At 42.8% G+C, this 22,710-nt stretch overlaps 1 pseudogene; it reads right to left on the bottom strand.

Moving 5' to 3' along the window:
• LOC101589522 overlaps positions 1-22,710 on the bottom strand; it is a 45,997-nt pseudogene that overhangs the window by 1,715 nt on the left and 21,572 nt on the right.

Genomic DNA, 22,710 nt, shown 5'->3' with positions numbered 1-22,710 from the left:
AGACTTTTTTTTTACTTTATTGGATTTCTGCATGATATAATTAGGTGTTTTATTTTATTTATTTTTTCACAGTATTGAGGATTGAACTTGGGACCTTGCACTTGCCAGGCAGGTGCTTATGGCACATTAAAAAAAAATACTTATTGAATGATGATGACAGCATACAGTGATGGTGAATATGGACATGAAATTATTTATCAAAAGTAAATAACACCTTATCTTCCACCATTGGCCCAATAATTTAACTTTAGGATGTAATTTCTTTAAAAATTTACAAAATTTTTTGTAGGATTTCTCACCTCATTTTATTCATTATTCATCTTGGTCCTGGGTGGAGCACCAGGCTGGGGTCCTTTTAACCTACTTTGTGTTGTGGGTGGGGGGAGCAGAGGGCACCGGAGCAGGCAACCAGCCAGGTGGTGGCAGCAACAGAGCACACTTTAGAGCAGGGTGGCTTGCTCCAGCCTAGTTCCACTTCAGCCTTCTTCAAGCCCCGTGGCCAGGACCCTCATGGTCACAAGTGCTTGCGAGTTCAGAATCTGCTAGATTTTAAAAGATGATTAACATGCCACATATTTTAAAGCACTCTTAACAGCCTCATATGAATTCAGAGCATTTTGCTACATCACCCTGAGATGGCAGGTGACATCAGTTCATCACAGATGCTAAGCATTCTATTGATAACAAAATCTAAAAACTCACCCCATGATTCCCTACTCTATTTGCAAAAACTTTCTTCACCAAAATCTATTGATATCACAAGAAATCAGTGCGAAGCAATGCCTCCAGCCCTCTCTGTGACCCATCTCTATATCCATGTATGATGTCATCAACACCATCTTCTTTTGGAGATTAGCACTGCCTTTGGTTCCACATGTTTCTAGATTGGAGGCCATTTATCATCCTTTGTGTGCTCGAGTAAGGAATCAGCATTATTGTTATCCACTGAATGAATTAAAATCACATGTAATGGGGTTTTTCTTCTTGCTTGCTGGATTGAGCATATTATTAATAGTTTGGATGGTTATGATTTAAAGACATATCCATCTTTGTGATCATCTGCAACTAGAGGAATTAAAGCCAAGAAGGCACTTCTGTGAGCAGACAGGAGTGCTGAGCAGGTGCCTGGGACTTAGGCAAATTAACATGTAGGGACTTCACCACCTCCTCCTCAACTCCCTGCCATCATCTGCAGGTCACAGAGAGATGACAGCAACACACGCTCATGTTCAAACAACCACGTCCTCGGGAGGCTCGCAATCAATGGCCATTGTAGTCTAGATCTTAAACACCCCTCAAAAGCCCATACAGTAAAGGCTGGGTCTCCTAAGAGTGATGGAGACATGAAGGGACCTTTAAGAGGTGAGGGGTGGTAGGAGACCCTTAGTTCACTGCAAACATGGTCCTGAAGGGGACTGTGAGACTCCAACCTCTTATCCTCTCTCTTATTGCTTCTTGGCTCTTGAGACGTTTGCTCCACTATGTAATCCCCATCACTGTCACCCAGCATCCATATGCACCAGAGGCCCAAAGCAAAGTATCTTGGGCTGGAACCTCCAAAACCATGAGTCAAAATGAACCACTTCTCGCACAGCATAATTAACTGAGGTACTTTATTTCAGCATATTGTTTGGTTTGAATTTCACATGCTTTCGGCCTCTGTAGGTCTATAGAACAAGTTCAATCTTCCTCCAAAATATGTTTAATGAACTGAATGAGGCTTTTAAGGTATTTCCTGTTTAAATGGTCTAGTCTAGAGAGTCGCACAGACCAGGGCTGCAGTGAAAGTCTACCCCACCATTCTGTTCAGTCCCCAGGCTTCCTTTGGCCCTAACAGCAGCAGTGGGAGGATGTGTATAGAATGCGCTGCCTTTCAACTGCCTGCTGCTACCTCCTATGGGGGAAACTACTGCTTTGTTTACACTGTTCTCAGGAATGCCTTCAAATTGTAAGTGATCATGAAAACTGGTAGGTTTAGAAATTAAGGGTGGCTTTGTAGAGCATTGGAATGAGCCCAGGATTTCTAGTCCACGTACGCAGCAGAAGCATTTTGGGGAAAAGCATGCACCCTCTCTGGCTCTGCTTTCTTCCCTTTATACAAAACAGTGTCCTGCCTTCTTGGCTGCTATGTAGAAAGTACATGTGAAAAGAAGGAAATTCCAGTAGACCAGCAAATGATCCTTTAATAAATATGATATTTAGGATTTAAACATTTTCTTTTGTAGTTTTGATTTCTAACCTGTCTGACCACAAAATTTTTCATGATGGAAGCTACAACAAAGGCTTCACCAAAACAGTGCTGGCCAGATAGTTCAGCGGATTAAAGTGCCAGTTTAGACAGACACCGGGATCAGGGTTTAATCCTGGGATTCAATCCCCGGTGTGCCATGCTGGCCCCGCCCCAAAACAACTCTAAGCTTTTGAAAATTCCCTCACTCTCCATTTTCTAATAGCTCCACTAATGGACCAGCTTCAGTCTTCTGCTCCACGAACAGAGCATTGGAGTGCAGATGACAGCTTCTTAGGACTTTGAGGCACTGTGTGAGAGGACTTGTAATTTAGCTTAGTTTAACATATGATCAATTTTACTGACATTATTAAAAATCACTTTATCTTTAAATAGGGAAACTGGAGATTACAAATAATGTATCTTTCCTGGATGATACATTGTCATCCTCTGAAAAATGTTTGTTTGATACTGACTTCCTTTGTTGCACAATAACTGAGCAGACGGAAACAGGTCTATGGCAGAATCGTGATATACACATACTTTCTTCACTTCTTTTTTTTATGCATTTAGTACAGGGTCTATGGGGTCTTACTATGTAGATTGGATTTATATTGATCTGCCTGTTTTCAGCCTCCCACGCGCTGGGATTATAGGTGTGTGCCACAATGCCCAGTTCCATTTGCTGTCTCAGCACTCCCCAGGGGTAGGGATAGCATGGCACACCGGGGATTGAACCTGGTCCTGTGTCTTCTTGACTTTTTCAGAGGACCCAAGATAGTTTCTAAAAAAAAAACAAAAAAAAAAAAAAAAAAAAACACTGGTGCATTAAAAACACTGGCATAAGGCAATAATAAAAGTGACTAAATAGTGATGAAGTGGAACAATACTTCAGGACATTTGACTATAGAGCAACCTTCATTCCTGAGCACATACCAGCACCTGGCTGTCCCCACAACAGAGCTGAGGGCTGAACACCATGCCATTCATTGCAGGGTGATCACAGTGCTCCATGGAGTCAGCTTCATGAGGAGTCAAGTTAGGCCAGTCAGGAGGCAGAAATGGCTCAGGATTAGGACCAACAAACATGATGGCCAGAGATGAATTTGATTGGTGGCAAAACTAAATTAGTTTTCTGGAATAATATGTTTGGTCAGGTGGGCATGGGGACCCAGTGTGGCTGGGAACTGAAACAGAGTATTAGTATTTCCCAAGATGCAACACAAACAAGAGGCTACAATGGAGATTCCTGATGGGATAAGGGAAGTTCAGGGGTAGGGTGATCCCAGGGCAAGTATTAGAGACCTCTAATTCCAGTCTACGTAGTGTTGAACTTGGCTTCTAGGAAGTACTATGCTAGCTCAGTAGTGTCTGCTTTGCTGTTTTCTTCTCTTAGCTTGAAAAGTGCTGAGTAAAGAGTTGCCTTAGGGGATTCATCTTCTAGGGGGTTTCTACACTGGTATGAAGAAAGGTGACTTGAGTTGAGAGAGCAGCTGGCTTCCATCACAGTTAGAGTCCAAGGAGAGTGACAGGGGCAGCAGGAGGCCTTTCTCTTTCCAAAGGAAAGACTTCTAAGGTGGGAGACTAAGGGAGAGAAAGATGGGAGAAGACAGCCTGATCAGGCTGGGCCTTTGCTGGATAATGAGAACCAAGGCTGTTCCAGGTGAGATGTTGGCTGCTTTTGAGGTAATCAGCCATCCAGGAGATTCCTGGAGATAGCAGAGATGTTTGGGGACATGCTCAATGCTAGTAGGGGTATTTTCGGAATCTCTGACATTGACGTTGTAGTTGGCCAGTGAAAGTTGAGTGTTCTAAAGCAAACAGCAAACTTTTGGGACCTGGGTGATCCAGGAGGAAAAGATGCCAGCGAGGAAGGGGAGCCCCAGTCCAAGTTCTCAGGGGCCCAGCAGCATCCTGAGATAGTCAACAACTGACCACAGCGTACCCTGCTTCTTAGATAGGATGGACATTGGATTTTTTTTGGAACAAAGCCCAGCAGAAATGGCAATGGGACAAGATTAAGGATGATCAGACCCAGATTCCACAGCACATCCAGCTTCTCCTGGCAGAAACATGGCTTCTAAAACACATTGTTAGAGAGAGAGTCACACCAGCTTACCATTCCTGCACCTTGCCAAATCCCAGCTGGACGGTGCCAAAGTGCAACTCCTCATCACCTTGAGGTCACAAAGACACCAAAAGTCCCAAGGAAGGTGGTCTACAAAGGACTTGCTTGTCCCACCAGCTCATTGGATCACACTGCACACAGCAAATGCATCATCTGAGGAGAAAGAATCAAGTCTGATTTTTTATTTGTTTCATCTGCTTTTTAAATGTATTTTAGAAAAAGAAATGTATTGGGAGTGTATTCAACCAATTTGCAGAATTCACTTTGTATCTTGTGTTACAGGGAGGGTTTGTGCCCTGTCCCAGAGGGGAGACTGAACATGCATTTCTCTAACTAGTACAGCTACACAGGAGCCAAGTTCATGACCCTCTTCTTGCAAGTGTTAAGAGAATTGGCTTAGGCTCCATATTATTTGCTAGGCTTGCTCACTAGGTTCCAGATCTGGCCTTGCCTCATGGGTGTGAGGGCTCCAGATGGGAGTGTCCTAGGCACACTGGGGGGTTAGTAGTGGAGATGTCCCTGCAGAGGCCACAGCTCAGGGCCGCATGTGGAGAGGCAGCAGCAACAGGAAGGTGCCACAATCAGCTAGAAAGGTCTTACTTCTAAATCTCTGGGTTTAAAATTAAATTCTGATAGATGTGGGGAATTGTGGAAACATTTGAAGCAAAAGAGTGACCTGGTCAACCTGGCATCATCAGGGTGAGTTGTCTAGAAGGTTTAGGACACAATACAGCCACAGCACAGCAGATATGGGCACTCAGGGCTGTGCATGGCCTGGGCCAGGGCTGCAAGGCCAGCGTCCCCAGAATTTCTATGGACCTGCTTGAGAAAGAACAGGGCTGTCTTTTCTCAATGGCAAGACTAATTTGAGGGCCTCACTGCCCTCACTGCAGTCCTGGAGAAAGTCTTATGCCTGGTGAGAAAAGAGGACTTCAAAAGTCTGCATGTATTAAAACTCAGAATGCTTTACTGGCAGGAACTGTTTGAGCCCAACATTAACAAAATGTCTGATATAGAATGCTCTCATTATATTTACTGTCCCCATTGCCAGACAGACATCAAAGGATATTAACAAGCAAAGATGTCTCTTACTTCACATGAAAGAAAATTTCAACCTGCCATTCTAATACTTGGCTTTCATCAGTGTGAAAGAAAAGCATTTGCAAATGCATTCAAAGGATGTTTTCCATTTTAACCCATGCAAATGCCTCAGCATAAACCAATTGACTTAAGTGACAGCTTCCTCTTTCAGTCACCTTGGGTGGCTGTGTATGAGAGGGTCTCTGTTCTGCCAGGGCATTTAAAAGCCTATATTTTACAGTCATACATAATAACAAGTTCCAGAAACTAAGCTAGGAGAAGTGGTCAGCCTCCTGGAGTCACTGCTGGAGAGAATATAGGATGGAATCACAGGCCGCAAGGGAAGTTATTTCTTCTGGTTACCAGAGGGGACAGCTGGGCTGGGACAGATGCACAGCTCTCAAGCTGCCTTGTAAGTTTAAAACTAGGGCCAGGCCCAGGTTGTCACAGCCACAGCCACAACTTCTGCTATGTTACCTTCTGTGTGAGGGAATCTCTCTGCTGTTATGCTCGTGATTCGGTGACTCGTTGAGCCAGGAGCATCAGGAGATGTTTTGGGAAGCATGCACAACTTCTAGGAGGGCTATCAGAGGGACGGGCAGCTATGAAAGGAGTAATTCATTATGTTAAAGGGTATGTGCCTGTTGTGTCCAAGTCCATGCTCAGAACTGACACTTCAACAGGTCACCTAGCAAGAATTTTCCCAAAAGCATGCCCAGGAACACAAGCCAATGGAGCCAGGACTGATTCAAGAACCAGCTCCTAGCAGGAAGCAAAAGAAAGCAAAAACTGGGCAGACAAGGCTGTGCACAGAGGAGCCTGGAAGGGTTGCACTGAAATGCTGCACAAAGGGTTTTGAGCTACAACTATTTCTCTTTATTTGAAGTTCCTCTCCTCTCAACTCTGCAGAAATTCTGTTCCCAGCACCCAGCACACTTCATGCAGAGCCAGAAGAAACACGAATGTGACTCTCAGACATACATGGAAGCAGGCACATGGCACGCCCACCTCTAGAAGCAGTTACACGCAGCCAGACAGCGGAAACCCTCTTTACGGACTTCCACGCTCAGCATCACCAACCTCTGCCTTGAACCAGTGCCACAAGCAAGGCAGCTGATTTTGTATCTTCAGCTTGAATCTAGATGCTAAAAGGACTTTAGGGAGTTAAAGAATGTTCTTTTCAAACGTTTCTAAAGCTCTAAATAACTGAGAGGTTGACGTTGGACTTGCCCTTTTCTTCTTTCCAACTCATGGTCAACATTTCCATGAGCCACAGGTCTCACTGAGCCTCACACCATGCCTATCCTCCAACTCTGAAGGCATGTCCCCAAGTCCCTGGTCCAGACTTTCCTTTTCGCTATATGTCAAACTGCTGTCATCACTGATTTCCAGCCACAGAACAGGTCAAAATCCAGCCTGGTTGCTTGTGGGTGGGGTGCAGAAGCCCAGTTGAAGAGGATACAGGGAGCGCTGTATGTTTATTCAGCGGTTGCTGCCTCTGCTCATGGAAATGAAAGTGATCACCTTTTAATTCAGAAAGGAGCCCATTCCGATTTGATTTGAAACTGTCTCATTGCTATCTGTTTATCAATAAAACTTTGAAAAAATAAATAAATAAATAAATAAAAGTTTGATCAAAGCAAGGAAAAAAAAAAAGAAAGAAAGAAAGGAGCCCAACAGATGAAGCAACACTGGGTACTGTTTGCAAGCATCCTACTGGAGTCAAAAAAGAACAATGCGCATGCCTGCCTAATATGTGTACTTAACTTATGAATTCCAAGGAATTATTTTACCTCATTGAGAGAGAAAAATCAATGTATGAGTTACAAAGAATTTGTAACACACCAAAGAAATATCCTGTCATCTTGTGCTTTCTCATTTGCGTAGAGATATGCTGCGAGCTCCAAGGGCATGTGCTTACCTACAGAGCTCTGGGGTGGGAACACTAAAACCTGGCACCATATAGGGCTGGCATCCCTCTTGACCATTTAAAAATGAGTCACACCATGGTACCTCACATGCCATGCCAGAGGACTCATTAAGGGTCATGAAATAGGACAGGTTAAATTCTTTGAGTGTAAGATTCTAAAATCAACCTGCCACTTCAATTTACTCAATAAACTCAGCATCTAAAGCAGTCAATGCTGGCTCTAAACCTGCCTTTGCCATGTGTGCTTAAGGTCCTAGAAGGCTATGTTCACAGCATTTAAAGAAAGGCTTGTGTCCACTGGAGAAAAGGAGAGGTGGACACCCTCAGCACTGACCCTGAAGATGACCCCACAGATCAAATGAAAACCCCAATGATCAGTTCAACCAAATGATGTGTCCACGGTAGCCAGAGAGACACATATGAACGAGTCTGGTGCCAATACCAACCGCAACAGCAAACTTTAGGAGCCAGCAATGTTCCCACATATGACAAGAAGCTACAGGGTCAGACACTGCAAGAGCTAGGTGAGTTTGGGGAGTACAGGGTAAAGTATGGATGAGTCATTTAAAACAGGAGCCACCGATACTACATGTTACCAAGTCCCAGTTTCACATGATGCCAAAACTAAGACAAGTTGAACATCCTGATGCAATCAACCATCCCTATAGGATGGATGAGAGGAACAGGGTCCCCTGGACCCCTGTTTAAAGTGAGGGGAAGTATTCTTGGGATTAAAGTGAGGAGATTAATAGTGATGTATCCTTTTATTATAATACTTTTTAAAAACGAAATCTTTTGAGTTTTTCAGTCCTACTCAGATATATTAGTGTCAGTAATACATGGATCCCCTGTAAAAACCCCTTGTTGTTTATGGGTTTGTCATTTCTATACATCCATGTTTAAAATTGTGCCCATACAAAGGAGCATGGTGGTGTAGACAACTGGGCTACATGTAGGCCCCTGCATGTGGCAGGAAGTAGGAAATGTCCTCATTCCCAAGGGGTTGAGACTTAGTGCAAGAGCTCTTGCTTATTATTGGTGCTTTTTCTCAAAGGTCAAGCAAATGCAGTCATTCACTGAGGCTGTAACTATAAAACAGGATGATAAAAGTGAACTATACAAGGTTTCAGGCCCATAATGGCTCACTCAATTACGACCTGTTTAAGATGAAATGGGAGAACAATTGGCTTCTTTCAATCAGAAAACCCTAGCTGCCCTGCAGGGAAAGGTTATCACTAAAGAATTGTGTGGAAAAGAGCCACTATGCTCAATGTCCTAGGTTTTAGCAATTATGGAAAAATCCCAGAACATAACCCCCAGGAGTGGGGTCGCCATATGCAGATAGTTGGTAGAATATATGATCTGGCAAAAATGAGCTCATTAACTAGGTCCACATTGATGTTTATAATCTAAAGTTAAGAATATTTACTTTAGTCACTATTGTCTAACACTGAAAAGCTTTGAAGACCTAAAATTTCCTAAAGTTCACTTTTGGATTAAAAGAATAAACATGAGTCTGATAAGCTTAAATGTGGTTCTGAGTTTAATATGGTTCCCATGTCCAGCAGCTGCTGATGAAAAGGGAAAGTGGGCTCTTGACTGACAGCAGATGTGCCCACATAAGCACAGGCTGACAGGGGACCTGGGCGGCATAGGATGGAGGAAGACATCCTGCAATGAAGTGTGGACAAAGGAACAGACGCAAACCTCAGGAGGGTGCCTGGAGAGCAAGACCTTCGGAATCATCATCTGCTTTTGGTCTGCTGTGACATTGGGCCCACAGGGAGAGAATGTCAGCATATACATCACTCTTTTAATGCTTCTGTCTAGTGAAAAGTAAAACTAAAATCATCAATGAGAAGATAGAAATTCTGAGCTGGATGAGGTGAACACAGAAAATTTCATTCTGGAAAGAGGACTGAGCACGTTAAAATTATCCAAGCTGTGCAGTTTTCATTTCATGAAATCTCAGAATTCAACAACTCACTGAAAACTGTCTAGCTGGAAATAGTCTCATTTACTTCAGCTAGTGCACCCAAGAGACAGTCATTCCGTGCACTCTGAGGAAAGTTCAAAGTACTGTAGTGCCTCCAAGATCCCCTGCCGTTTGGGAAAAGTTTGGAAGGTGGGACTCACCTTTGTCTGGCTGTCACCCATCACCCTGCAAATGCTTCAGGGAGGAAGGAGCAGAAGAGACTAATGTGATTAATCATCACTCATAATATGTACTCAATTTTGCTATATACACTAGAAAAGTATTTTTTCCTACTTAATCTAAAGTGGCTAGGAATACAGGATTACTCTTTTTTGCTTCGGGTAAAGACACAGGACCAGTGAAAATGAATCATGTGTGTGTTCCATGCACAGCTCAGAAAGTGGCCAGAGGGCTAACCCAGGACAGTTAGACTCTCAATGCCTGTACCCACCTACTCTGGTGCCAAGCTATGCACTCTTCGTTGCTTCACAAACTCTCTTTTTAAATGAATGGTTAGGGCCGGGGAGATGGCTCAGTAGGATAAGCACTTGACTGGCAAATGCAAGGATTTGAGTTCAATCCCCGGTTCTGCCAAAAATAAATAAATAAATGGTTAAAACTTTTAAATAAAATAAAGATAATGCATTCCAAAAAGCACAGAGATGTTTTTGCCAAATAAAACCCAACTCAATAGGAATGGATGAAAGCCATATCATTCATGTCCCCAGAGGATCTGTTAGTGACCTAGAGGGTAGCCAGTGTCAAGGGAGGGAACCAAGGAGGGGCCCTGGAGGGTGAGGAGATGCATTCACTTTCCAGGACTCTATCTTTTTCTCCATCTTAAAAAAAAAGTTTGTGTTAAATATCCTTGTTAAAAGGAAGTCATGGAGTTTAGGAACAGGAAGCAAAATGCTTCACAAGGAAGGCTTTCTCCTGACCATCTCTGCTGGGGAATCTCCCTGTTATCCTCCTCCAACCTTCATTCTCCCTGACAGTTTCTGACTGTGCCTGTCCGTATCTGTGCACCTCTGTCTCTGCACCCTCATTGCTGCCCATCCCCATCCCTTTTGGCCCCTGGGAGCAGAATCCAGCTGAGATGCATGCTAAACAGCACTCATGTGGGGCCAGTGGAGACGCCGGGCGGCTGCGCACCTGGCCAGCTCGTCCCTCTGCACCTGCACCAAGTGAGAGCCCAGCCCTGCCCACAGTCCCACTTGAAGGCTCCCCCCCCCCCGGCCTCGGTGCAGGCGGGTGTTCTTCCTGGGCCATTGCACTAGCTCTGCTACCCAAAGCTCAGCTCCCTCCTACGTGGAGAGAAGGGACCGCGCCTTCCAGCCCGCTCATGATAGCTGATAGCTCCATAGCGATGGTTTCCTTGGGCTGCTCTGTCATTGTCAATGCGCCCACTCGCGTCAGTCTCCGCCCGCGCTCGGCTGCCTGCCCACCACCTGCTGCGGTTCGTGACCCTGGGCTCACCTCTCACCGGGAGAGCCTCCCGCTGCTGCAGCCGGGGAAGGCATGCGACCTCTTCTCCCTCAACCCACAGGAGGTCACCAAACCCCACTTGCCTGTGTATCCTAGGATTGGGGACAGGGGATACAGCTTCTTCCTTCCAGAGAATATTACCCCTTAACCACTTCACCAAATGCCCTCTCTCTGGGCATCCTTTTGTCAGGGATTAGTTGAAGCCCCCTCCTCTCCTCTTCTTGATAAAATACATGGAACATTCTTTTTGTAGACAGCAAAGGGATAAAAACAAACAACAGAAATGAAAGCAAATGGATGAGTGAACGCGGGGAAGTTACAGTTATAACATCAGAGAGGAATTTGGAGCATGTTCTGGAGCAGCTGTCTGTCAACATTTTAACATGGATTTAGAAGAAAATATTACAATTTGAGGTCTTTGACTATAGGATGAGTCATTGTTTTGATAAAAATATTTCCCTTTAAATCTTTTCTATTACTCTGCCCCTTCAACCCACCCTGCAAATAAATCTATTTCTGTGATTTTTTGGCATGTAACTTTGAAACCAATGTTTTCACTTATAGAAAGAGATTAAGTCAAAGAGGAATCCTCCCTCCCTCCAAGTTTTCCTCGAAAGCATCCACTTTGCAATTTTTGGCAAAACTATGGCTCTTCCAATAAAGAAGGTAAAATAAAAACAGAGGCTGCAAGATTTGCCACAAGGAGCCAAAGGCGCGTACATTGAGATGACCCAGCCCTGTGGGGGAGGGGCCCAAAGGGGTGAAACCAAATCCAATATGCCTGGTCTGCTTGAACAAAGTACTTCCAGGCAGCAAAATGAGCGACTGGGGGCTGGCCAGATAGCTCAGCAGACTAAAGCGCCTGCTTAGGCCAAGTGCTAGGGACTGGGGTTTGATCCCGGTACCACAAGTCGTGCCGGCCCCGCCCCCAGTCCACGCTGAAACAGCAATTGAGACTGGGCATTGTGGCACACGCCTGTAATCCCAGCTCTTGGTAGACTGAAAACAGGAGGATCACCACCGATCTATGTAGTGAGACCCTGTAGACCCCATACTAAATACAGAAAAAGAAAGAGAAAGAAAGAAAGAAAGAAAGAAAGAAAGAAAGAAAGAAAGAAAGAAAGAAAGAAAGAAAGAAATGGGAGACTGTGGCAATTGTTCCTGCATGTATGGAGATGTCTGTGGTAGTGGGGAGAGGGGTAGGATCTGGACCTTAACCCCAAAACTCACATGAGTCAGTATGACACATTTTAGGACAGAAGCACAGCGTAGAAGTTTCTAGGAGAATGGACGGCCTTTCTAAACGATCCTGTATAGGAACGCATCTCATAGGCATCGGGTGTTTGTTGATTTATTCATTCAAAGATGGAGTCAGTTCCCACCTTGTTCCACTTCAGGTACACCCTGACCATAAGAAGATGAATTGGGTTCATTTTCGTCTTTGGATTGCTCATCACTTAGTATGAGGATCTACACAGAAAAAAATGGGTTAACGTGATTTAAACAGATATGGTTCACCTGATTTAAACTGTACAATATATATGTCTATCAAGACATCATATGATGTCCCCAAGATATGTCTACATTTTTTGTTTTCAGGAGCCTATTAAAATGAATTTAATAATAATAAAGATTTTGGATAACAATTCAGGAAGTGCAGTGAGGTCCAACTGACTGCAGAAACTCAGCCTTCCATCCAGTACAGAACCATCAGTTCCAGAGCAGGACCCAGGATAGAGGTTTTAATTCCAGAATTTTACCTCTTAGCCACCAGTTCATCCTTCCAACCACAAAAGTAATATTTGCCCTACGTATATCCTTTCAAGTTGATGTTGCTTTCTAAGCAGATTTTAAATGGTGACCCAATCTATGCACTGGAAGAATCATTGCTCCTGCCTGCTTTCAGTCTGTAACTCCACAGATGCCATGCCAGCCATACATTCTACAACAGTTTGACCTTGAACAAGTGGCATCACTGCCCTCATTCGCATTATGCTAGCTCCCGCTGTGTGTCAGTCATACATCTCACCTTTCAAATAGCAGTGTGGGCTTCAGATTTCCAAGCTCTTCTGCTCCATGGGTTGAGCACGGCCATGGCCAGTTTGCAGAAAAGGCCAGGAGCCTCGCAGACTGCTGTGCAGTGCTTCCTTTGGAATGTGAACTGCAGTGGAGAACCTCACAATTCTTTGTTTTTGGCCACAGCTCATTTGAGCCAATGTCTCCTTATTAAGTTGCCCAAATAGGCATTTTTCCAGTTTCCTCACGCTTTTACAGGTGATTGTCCCCAGAGTGCTGTGACACAACATAGTTCTTTATGAGAAAATGGAGCCTGGTTTAGGCAGCTCTCTGCCCCTGACAGACATCAGAAAAGAAACGCTAACATTTTTTTCTACTATTCCATCCAGGCCTCTACAGAATGACACATCCCTGCTGGGAGAATTGCGTGAGCATGCTTACCTTTTTACAGAGTTCCTTAACCTAGTTTCATGAAGCTATTAATCCTGGATTCTGAGCCCATCTGCTTAGAAAAAGGTGCTGGGGGGTTGCTCTCAAACAAAGACAGACTGAAACATCCTCCGGGGGAAATTTAACATTCGAGCACCCATGCTATTTATCTTTAATATGGGCTCACAGGAATGAAAACAGGAATTGCCTGACAGGCTTCCCCCAGGATCTGCAAGCCCAGGCTCTCCAGACGACCCGGTTAATGACACACACATCAGCCAAAGAGGTAATCAAAGCATGCTGCTTGGTACACTTTCTCACATGCCAGATTTTAGTGTCATATTTGCCAGAGTTGTGATTTATTTAGTAAGGATAATAATATCCTCAGATGATGGAGACAGGCACTCAGATGAGTTCATTAAGTTCTTTTGTCATGAGCTCCTAAATAAAATCACCATCCATTTCTTTGGATAGCTAAAAAGATTGTGTATACAGTGCCTGGTAAAGATGTCAAGGAAACTGCTAAAATCTGGTTGTGACACCACAATACAGATGCTTAACCCTTACTTATTGAAAGGATGAACTGGGGACTAGGGATATAGCTCGGCAGTTTAAGTGCCTGCCTGGCAAGCACAAGATTCTGAGTTCAATACCCAGTGCCACATTGGGGAAAAAAAAAAGAAGAGGAAGGAAAGAAAGAATGAACTTGGGGCAGGGGAGATGGCTCAGTGGAATAAGTGATTCCCTGGCAAGAGCAAGGGCCTGAGTTCAATCCCCGGCTCCGGAAAAAAAAAAAATTAATTCAAGAATGAACTGATTAAGTGTTGATGAAACATGCTTTGTTGACTTCAGTACCACAAATTCTACACAGTGTATCATCTAGAACAAAGTGATTTTTCATTCCTGCCTGAAAGAAGTCCTGCCACACTAAATACACAGCACTGTTATTTACTTTGCAGAAGACGGACACATGAGATGAAGTGGACTGTCACAGAGAAGCAGAACAGAGAAATCCTCCTTAAATACATACCTTAGAAGTTTATCAAGAAAAATCACCTTTAACCTCTGCTTCCCTAGTCAGTTTAGAAGCCCTATCCAGAAAGAATGATTCTTTTTGTAAGCTCATAAACAACAGCCAAAAGTGCTCAGGAAGCCCTGGGACCCAGTAACACAGCTGGAGAGGGGAGGTGCAGGGAACCTGACCACTCACCCTGCCTAGTGTGAGCCCCAAGCTGGAGCTTGGTTTTGCCTGCTGTCCTGGAATCTTCTGCTTCTGAGCATTTTTTAACTTGTTTGGCCAAAATATAAATTGGAGCTGGGAAGATAGCTCGGCCACTTAAGCACCTGCCTGGCAAGCGTGAGATCCTGAGTTCAAGCCCCAGTATAAATAAATAAATATTCTAGATATATTGGAGTGGCAAGTCCCTTCATGGAGTTTATCTTTAATTTTTTATTATTATTTTAAAGAGAAGAAAAAAATAAAGCAAACTTTCAAAACAAGATGAGAGAGTAATGATAATTAAAACATTGCATATTAGTATCTTCATAGTACTCAGAGTATGAGATATATGCATGAAATACTGTCCAGACAATATTAGCACAATCTTTTCCTATAAACGAATTAAGAGAAACTCACTGTATAACCATCTTAAGTATCAGGCAAATATAAATATTTTTCCTCTTCCCTTCCTTTCTCCTTTCTACCATCAAGTTTCGCTTCTCTTTTGCAGTTTCTTCCAAGGCCACAATACATATTATACATTTTAAAACTTATTTACTCTCAGTTTCTTATGCTAGGGAGACAATATGATGTTTATACATGTGGGTCTGATTTATTTCACTTATGTTCTCGAGTTGCATCCTTTTAACTATAAAAGTCTCAAGTTTATTCTTCTGTCTGGCTGAGTAAGTAGTACTCCATTAAATAAAACGACCATATCTTTTCCATCCATTCCTCCACTGATGGGCATTTGGGTTGTTTCCAAGATTTAGTTATGACAAACCATGCTGCTATAAGCATGGCGCACACATATCACTGTGGAAAACAGAATGACTTTAATTTTTATCATTAATATTCACATCCTCATTCAAATTAAATATCCCTTAACATGTGATAGTTTAACTTTGATGATTAGAATATTTAAATTCTTCAATTTTCCTATGAGTAAGGCAATATCATATTTAGCAGACAATTCCATATTCTTTGTTTCCAATTGCATTCTTCATTTAGCTACCATTCAGAGAGGACAGTGCTGTTTGGAACTTTGGGCAATAGTTGAAGATTCTGCCGCCACTGACGTGCTTGGACTTTTTTTTCTTCTTATGAGGTCTAAAAGGGATCAAGATACTTATATCTCAGGCCACAGAAGACTGAAGAGGTCACATTTGGACCCCTCAGGGATGGGCAAGTGGAATACGTCGGCCCTTCCAAAGGTCTCCTGGGCCTGTCTTCCTACTACAGAATCTCTGCTATAGCTCTCACTTGCAAGGACACAACTTCACGACATCTGCTTGACTCAATTCTCATCAAAGCCAATAGGCAGAACACAGCTAGGACCTTTATTGTCTATTCATAGTTGTCTTTCATGGTGAGATTTTCTTTTTCAGAATGAACTCCAGACCTTCACACTGAGCTGCATCTCAGCCCTTTTTATTTTTATTTTGAAACAAAGTCTGCTTTAGTTGCTAAATTGCCTAGGATGAACTCAAAGTCGGGATTCTCCTGCCTCAGACAGGATCCCGGGGTTGTGGGCTTGCAAGCATGCTCTCCTTTGTCTGCCTTGATGACGGTGATATTTTTGAGAGACACAGTAGTATTAATAAAATCTTAAGCCTTAAGAGCTGCCTGATTTGCCAGCCAAGCACAGACATATCTTATCTATTTTATATATTCCTCCTCAGGTGTCCTAAGGAGGGATATGGTATCTGGCATCCTGCAGAACTTCAGTATTTCTTCAGCTGAATGTAGATGAAAGAAAAGCTTCCTAACTCTGTAAGCTTTTTATGTCAAGCTTTCCCCAGTAGCAGGATGTGGCTGAATTTACCAGCCCTGATGCCTTACCTAGTCTACAGCATACATCTGAAAATAATTAGATTGTATCAAGTGGGGGAAAGAAAAGAAAACAACAAACCCACAAAGCAGGAGCCCAGCCATGGTCCTTGAAGTGCATGCCTCCACCCTGTCCTCAGAAGAAGCCTTTGGTACACAAATGTGACATTTGCCCACAGTTATTCCAAGGCAAAGCTGAGGTCCGATGTATTTGTATATAAATTATGCTTTCATTTAAAAATTGACTTCAGTGTTTCAGTCATTTGCTAAATGTTCAGAGTGCAACCCCTGCAGCCAATGTGCTCACCATACAAAAGAACAACTACTAAAAATAATTATACAGTATTGAATAAATGAATGATGGTGAAGCTATGCTAATACTAAAAAAGCAGAAAAATATTACTCTCCTGGTTGAGGTGACTGTCATACCAAGTCTTTATTTGAAAAACTGTAACTAAGAGAAAAGTATTAGCCCTGTCTTTGCAGAAGGGACTGTAGTTTACCCTTGGGTAATAAAATTTCTTTATTATGAAAAAGTGCACGTAATTTATGCAGGATATTTAAATGCAAGATTTAAAGAGCAAGCATTTTTCAACCCCTAAAGAAATATCAGATTTGACGATAGCATAATGTTCAAGCTTGTTTCTCTTGGAGGTGCTCTTCTGAGAGTATTTGGGCTGCCTCCGAAGCCCCAGTGTCTTGGGACAGTGGAAGGTAGGCGACGCTCGTATCTTCTTCTTTTTTTTTTTTTTTTCCTATCTTCTTCTTTTTGCTACTGTGGATGCCTTTCTCCACAGCCTTCTTGGCCTTCAAAGATTTCACTTTGGATTCAGCTTTAGGAGGGGCAGGGGCTTCCTTGTTCACCTCAGTGCCATGACCACAGTGTCATGAAAAAGATCGAGGACAACAATACATTCATGTTCATTGTGGATGTCAAAGCCAATAAGCACCGAATCAAACAAGTTGTAAAGAAGCTGTATGACATTGATGTTGCCAAGGTCATTACCCTAATCAGGCCTGATGGAGAAAAAAAGGCATATGTTTGACTGGCTCCTGATGATGGTACATTGGATGTTGACAACGAAATTCCGATCATCTGAACTGATTCCAGCTGGCTAATCCTAAGTATATACTTTTTTTCCCAGTTTTTTTAAAAAAGAGATTGATTTGACAAGAATCTCTTGAGCTTTGAGAACAAACGAAAACTGCTGGAGAGCATGGTATTCTTAAGGTCCAAATCCACCCCACGAAGTGCTATTTGATTGTAAAAGAAAAGCCAAGCCTATGCCCAGAGAGGCCAGGTGGTCACCACTAATGCAGTAGTCAAACTGAGCATCCGGACAGCTCGCCTTCTAGCAGAAGGCAGCAGGCAGGGCCCCTGCAAAGTGGCCTTGTCTAAAAGCTTGCCTGGACAGAAGCAATGGCAAGGGGCCTGTGCTCTCCTTTTGAAGCCTGTTATTTTAGTTCAGTTATTAGTAAGGTTTAGTTTCACATTTGTAAGTATGGCATTCCTGTTTGATTACTTATATCCCACTAACGCTAATTTTAATATGCAGAAAAGACAGGAGTTAGAAGAGTAAGTGAAATAGCACTGTGAGGAAACAGAGAAACCCTCTGTAGAAGAATAAGACTGGTTTCTTCATAGTTGCAGTGCCATGCAAATGAGGGGACCCGGTAGGGTGAGGTGCTCACAAACCACCTAAACAGGATACAAGGGAAGAAACAATGTAGGGTAGAGCAAGAACCTTGACTGGGTTTGGTTTGGAATAACAGAATAGGAAAGCTTTGAGGAAAGTATTCGGAGATCATCACTGACATTGGAGGATTTTTCAAACTTTGAGGTACACTGAATTCCACATGAAAGGGACTAGGCTCTATGGTGGTTTCTGTCATGGGTGCTCACACACATCATGGTGCTTACTACAGCCTCTCCAGTCACGATCCCTGGGTGGGGCTTCTGCTTTTGGCTTGGCTGTGCCACGTTAGGGGAAAGCTCCAAGGGCCAGATAGGTCAGCAAATGACCAAAAATAACCTTTCCAAGTTGTAGGTGAATAATGAAGGGATGAATATGTGCACTCCTGTTACAGAAGCTCCTAGTGTGCAACTCAGAGATTTTTCAAGAGCAAAGGCACAGATGTGCTTTGAGGTGCTAAAAGCTAAAAAATAACCCCCAAGCTCCAGTGTACATATTGTAACTACAGGGCCAGCCCTTATGGTGTTCTGAGTGTGTGCGGAGAGGCCAGCAGGGGGATGCTCTTCTTGCTGCACCTGTGCTTCCAGGCCACTGTGTTGGTGCCTACCTCATCAGAGAGCAGATGCATGTGTCACACGCAGCCACAGCATGATGCTGAGAGCTTTGGCTCATTCTCATCCCAAGAAACTGGTCTCATGCAATCAATGTACCTCAAGCCCTGTGGGCAGTCAGTCATGGCCATCTTGGCAATGAGAGGGTCAGTTGATGTTGGTTGCCAGAAGCAAAATCACCAAGATGAAGGAACTCGAGTGCAGACAACTTCATGACCAACTGGCCATGAAAAGCACAGGACAGGAATGAGAACATTCACAGGAGAAAGAAAGGAAACTAGTAGAGATGCAACAAAGGGAAAGACAAAGACAAGAGCAGCAGCATGTCACCCCAGCAGGCAGGAGCATGGTGTTTTAGTCTTTTAAGAACCACCTCCAGAAAAGTCACTTTGGGTTCTGGAGATGACAGGAACAATAGCTGGGAGAGTGGGCTATGGAGATGGAAAGAAATTAACTCCTTTTTTGACGTTATAATGACAGCTCTGTTTTGACAGAGCCCTAAAATAAGCCCATGTCACATAAGGTATTCTTTTATAATAGAGTATCTATATAATTTTAAATATTCCTATTATAGGTTGGGGTGCAGCACAATACAATAGGTACGTTCATGTTTATTCATTAATAATCTTGTAGATCTTTCCACTGGTACTGTAAGTTCTTTATTAAAGAAAGTTTCACTTTCAACTATTTATAAAATTCAAGATTCATCATTTCGATGAAGACCTTGAAAATATGCCTCTGTCCAGGAGACTCAGAGGATGTAATTGTCTCCATAGGATGTTACATTTTAGTAAATGAGAAAATAAGGGTGTGTGTGTGTGTGTGTGTGTGTGTGTGTGTGTGTGTAGAACAATGCCTCTATCTTCCCACCCACTCACCCTTCTTCTCTCCTGTTCTGTCTCTCTGTCTCTCTCTCTGTCTGTCATTCTATCTGTGTCTCTGTGCCTCTGTCTGTCTGTGTCCTTCTTCTTACTTTTTTTTTTTTTTATTTTTCAGTGGCCAGCTCAGCCTGCCCTAGGGGTGGGGCTGGCATGGCATGTGGTGCTGGGGATCGAACTGTAGTCCCTGTGCATGCCTAAGCAGGTGCTTTACACCACTGAGCTATCTCACTGGCTACTTCTTCCTAGTTTTGATCCATAAGACAGGCTTTAATTTTTGTAAGACTTTATTACTAGATGTTAAAAATAAAGATGAAAAGACATATTTTATAGGATTTCTGTAAAAATTACATGCAATACTGTGAGTAAAGTGTCAGTCCCAATAACTGACTAAAAATGTAAGTTACTGATACTTCATGTGTCTCCTTTCCCCACAGGCATTTTGCTATAGAAATCTTTAAAACTTGTTTTGTTCTTTCTTAAAAGCAGAGAGCTATGAACAGAAGTGTAGAGGGAAAGGCCAGCCTCGGCCTCATTTACCTGAACACCCCTTGTGGCCACAGTTGCACGTGGTGGCTTCTGGCTCTGAAGGAGCTGCAGCCCTCTCATGTGACATCACCGGGATGGGTGTTTCCTGGGTGGGGGGCCCAGCACCTGGCCTGTACAGGTGTGGCACGCACACCACCTGGCCTGGGGCATCGACACAGCTCCTACAGAGCAGGGCTCCCCCTGGGCAGGGGTCACACCCCGGTGGGCTTGGCATCTCTTGCACAGAGCAGAAGCAGCACACAATGGCCTTGTCACACTGTCAGTGAGAAGGTTATCTGCTGTGCAAAAACAATTGTATCTGCTGAGGATTTGCAGTACATATTTTTTCTACTAAAGTTTTTTAGTCTGTAAAATAGAATTTTTATCTTCTTCATAATAATTTATTATGTTTCCTCTGAAGCCCATAGATTCTCACAATTAAGATACAGAAGAATAAGAAGGCCTGAGACATGGGAGAGATAGCACTGTGCCAATGGCTTCCTCGATCTGGTAGCACTCCTTCCTACCTGCAATGCAGGGTTTTCTCTGCTTACTCCTGTAGGGGATCCTTTCTACTGTTTTGTCCTTGAGAATCTACAGAGTCTCTTATATAAAATAGCACAAGGATTTTGCCTTTGTATACAGTGTGTTACTTTAGCAATTACATTGAAATTATGAAGTGAGAATCTAATTCTTAAGGGGACTGGCAGATACTGAAGGCAACCTCTAACCTGCAGGGCTTGCTGGGGTTCATCCTACTCAATATGAAAAATTTGGAAATATTCAGTGGGAGTTAATACCAATTCAGAGATTTTTGGCTCCAAAGAAAAAAATAAGTAGGTCTGGCAATATATAGCTTAGTGGTAGAGCCCCCATGGGTCCAACTCAAATAAGAAAAGAAACTCTTAAGACCTTTACATATGTTTGTCAGTAAAATTTATTGATTAAATTAATTCTTGATGGCACAAAAATCACCTAACGCTAATCCCCTGTCTCTACTATGGCAGACTTCTTTGCTAGAACCCCGTCTACAAATGACCAGGACTCAGCAGCTCATGCACAGGACCGAGTCACTAAACATTTGTAGAAAAGTGACCCTGATTTTGAATTATCATCCATGTATACCCATCCCTAAGATAACATATTTCTGTCTGTGTTCCTATGTTTTAATTAGAGCAGTTTAGGTTCACAAAAAAAAAATGAGCAGAAAGTACAGAGTTCTTGTAAGCCTCCTCCCACCTCCCTCACCCCCGCATCCTCTTCTCCAATACATTTGCAGTCACTGGCATCTGGTAATAGTGCAGCACATTTGTCCTTGTGTCTCTGCTCTAAGGATTTTGTCAGACGCACAATGTCATGTTCTAGCATGGCAGTATCATGCAAGAAAGTTCATTGTCTCTGTGATTCGCCTACTCCTTTCTGCCCCAGCAACAATAGTTGTTTTCTTGTCTCCATAGTTTTGGCTTTCCAGAGTCTCATATAATTGGTATCACATAGAATGTAACTTTATAGATTATCTTATTTCCCTTAGTGATATGAATTTAAGCTTCCTCTGTGTGATTTTTGTGCATTGATAGTTAACTTGTTTTATCAGTGAACAATATTATACTGTATGGATGTATCATAGTTTTTATCCATTCACAAACTGAAGAACACATTGGTTACTTCCAGGATTGGTCAATTATGAATTATACCACTATAAACTCAATGTACAGGATTTTTTGTATGGATATAATTCTTCAGCTCATTTGGGAAAATACCAAGGAGCATAATAGTTGGGTCATATAGTAAGATTATAATTGGTTTTGTATGAAATTACCAGTATCACCAAAGTGGTTCTAGTGTTTTACATTTCCAGCGATGAATGAGAGCTCGTGTTGCTGCCCATCCTCACCCCAGCCCTTGGTGTGGTCAGAGCACTGGATTTTAGCCTTTCTGGCAGGCATTTAGTGGTATCTCATTGCTCTTTGCATTTGTAACTCTGCAATGACGTGATGTGCAACAGCTTTTCATGCGTTTACTTCCCACATTTCCATCTTCTTTTGAAGGTGTTTGTTCAGATCTTTAGCCCATTTTAAAAATTGAATTGCTTGTTTTCTTTTGGCCAAGCCAACTGTGTTTTTGTACACTGTAGATGAAGTCCTTTATCAGATATGCGATTATATATCCTTTCTTTCAGTCTTTAACTTAAGCTCTAATTCTCTTCATGACATCTCTCACAGAGCAGAATTAATTTTAATGATGTCTCACTTGTCAATTCTTTCTTTCAAGAGTTGTCTTTAGTGTTGTATCTAAAATCTCATTTTCACTGTTGATGCCAAACCACAAGGCCACCGAGCTTTGTCCTACATGTTTTCTAGAAGTTTTAAGTCTGTGATCCATTTTGAGATAGATTTTGTGAAAGCTGTAAGGTTAGTGTTTAGATTCATATTTTTGCATATAGATGTCCAACTATACCAGCACCATTTGTTGAAAATCTAACCATTTTACTATTGTATTGGCTTTGTTCCTTCATGAAGGATGAGTGAATTGTATTTTTTGCTCCTATTTCTGGGCTTTTGCTCTGCTCCATTGATCTTCTTGTCTTTTCTTTCACCAACAGCACACTGGGCATTTTACTGTAAGTTTGTAATAAGTCCTGAAGTTAGCAGTCTCAGCCCTCTTGCTGTTTTTTTTTTTT

The sequence above is a fragment of the Octodon degus genome, unplaced genomic scaffold, assembly GCF_000260255.1.
Source record: "Octodon degus isolate 3935 unplaced genomic scaffold, OctDeg1.0 scaffold00261, whole genome shotgun sequence".
Taxonomy (NCBI): Eukaryota; Metazoa; Chordata; class Mammalia; order Rodentia; family Octodontidae; genus Octodon; species Octodon degus.
The sequence above is the reverse complement of the archived record's forward strand: the minus strand, read 5'-3'. Positions and strand labels throughout refer to the sequence as shown.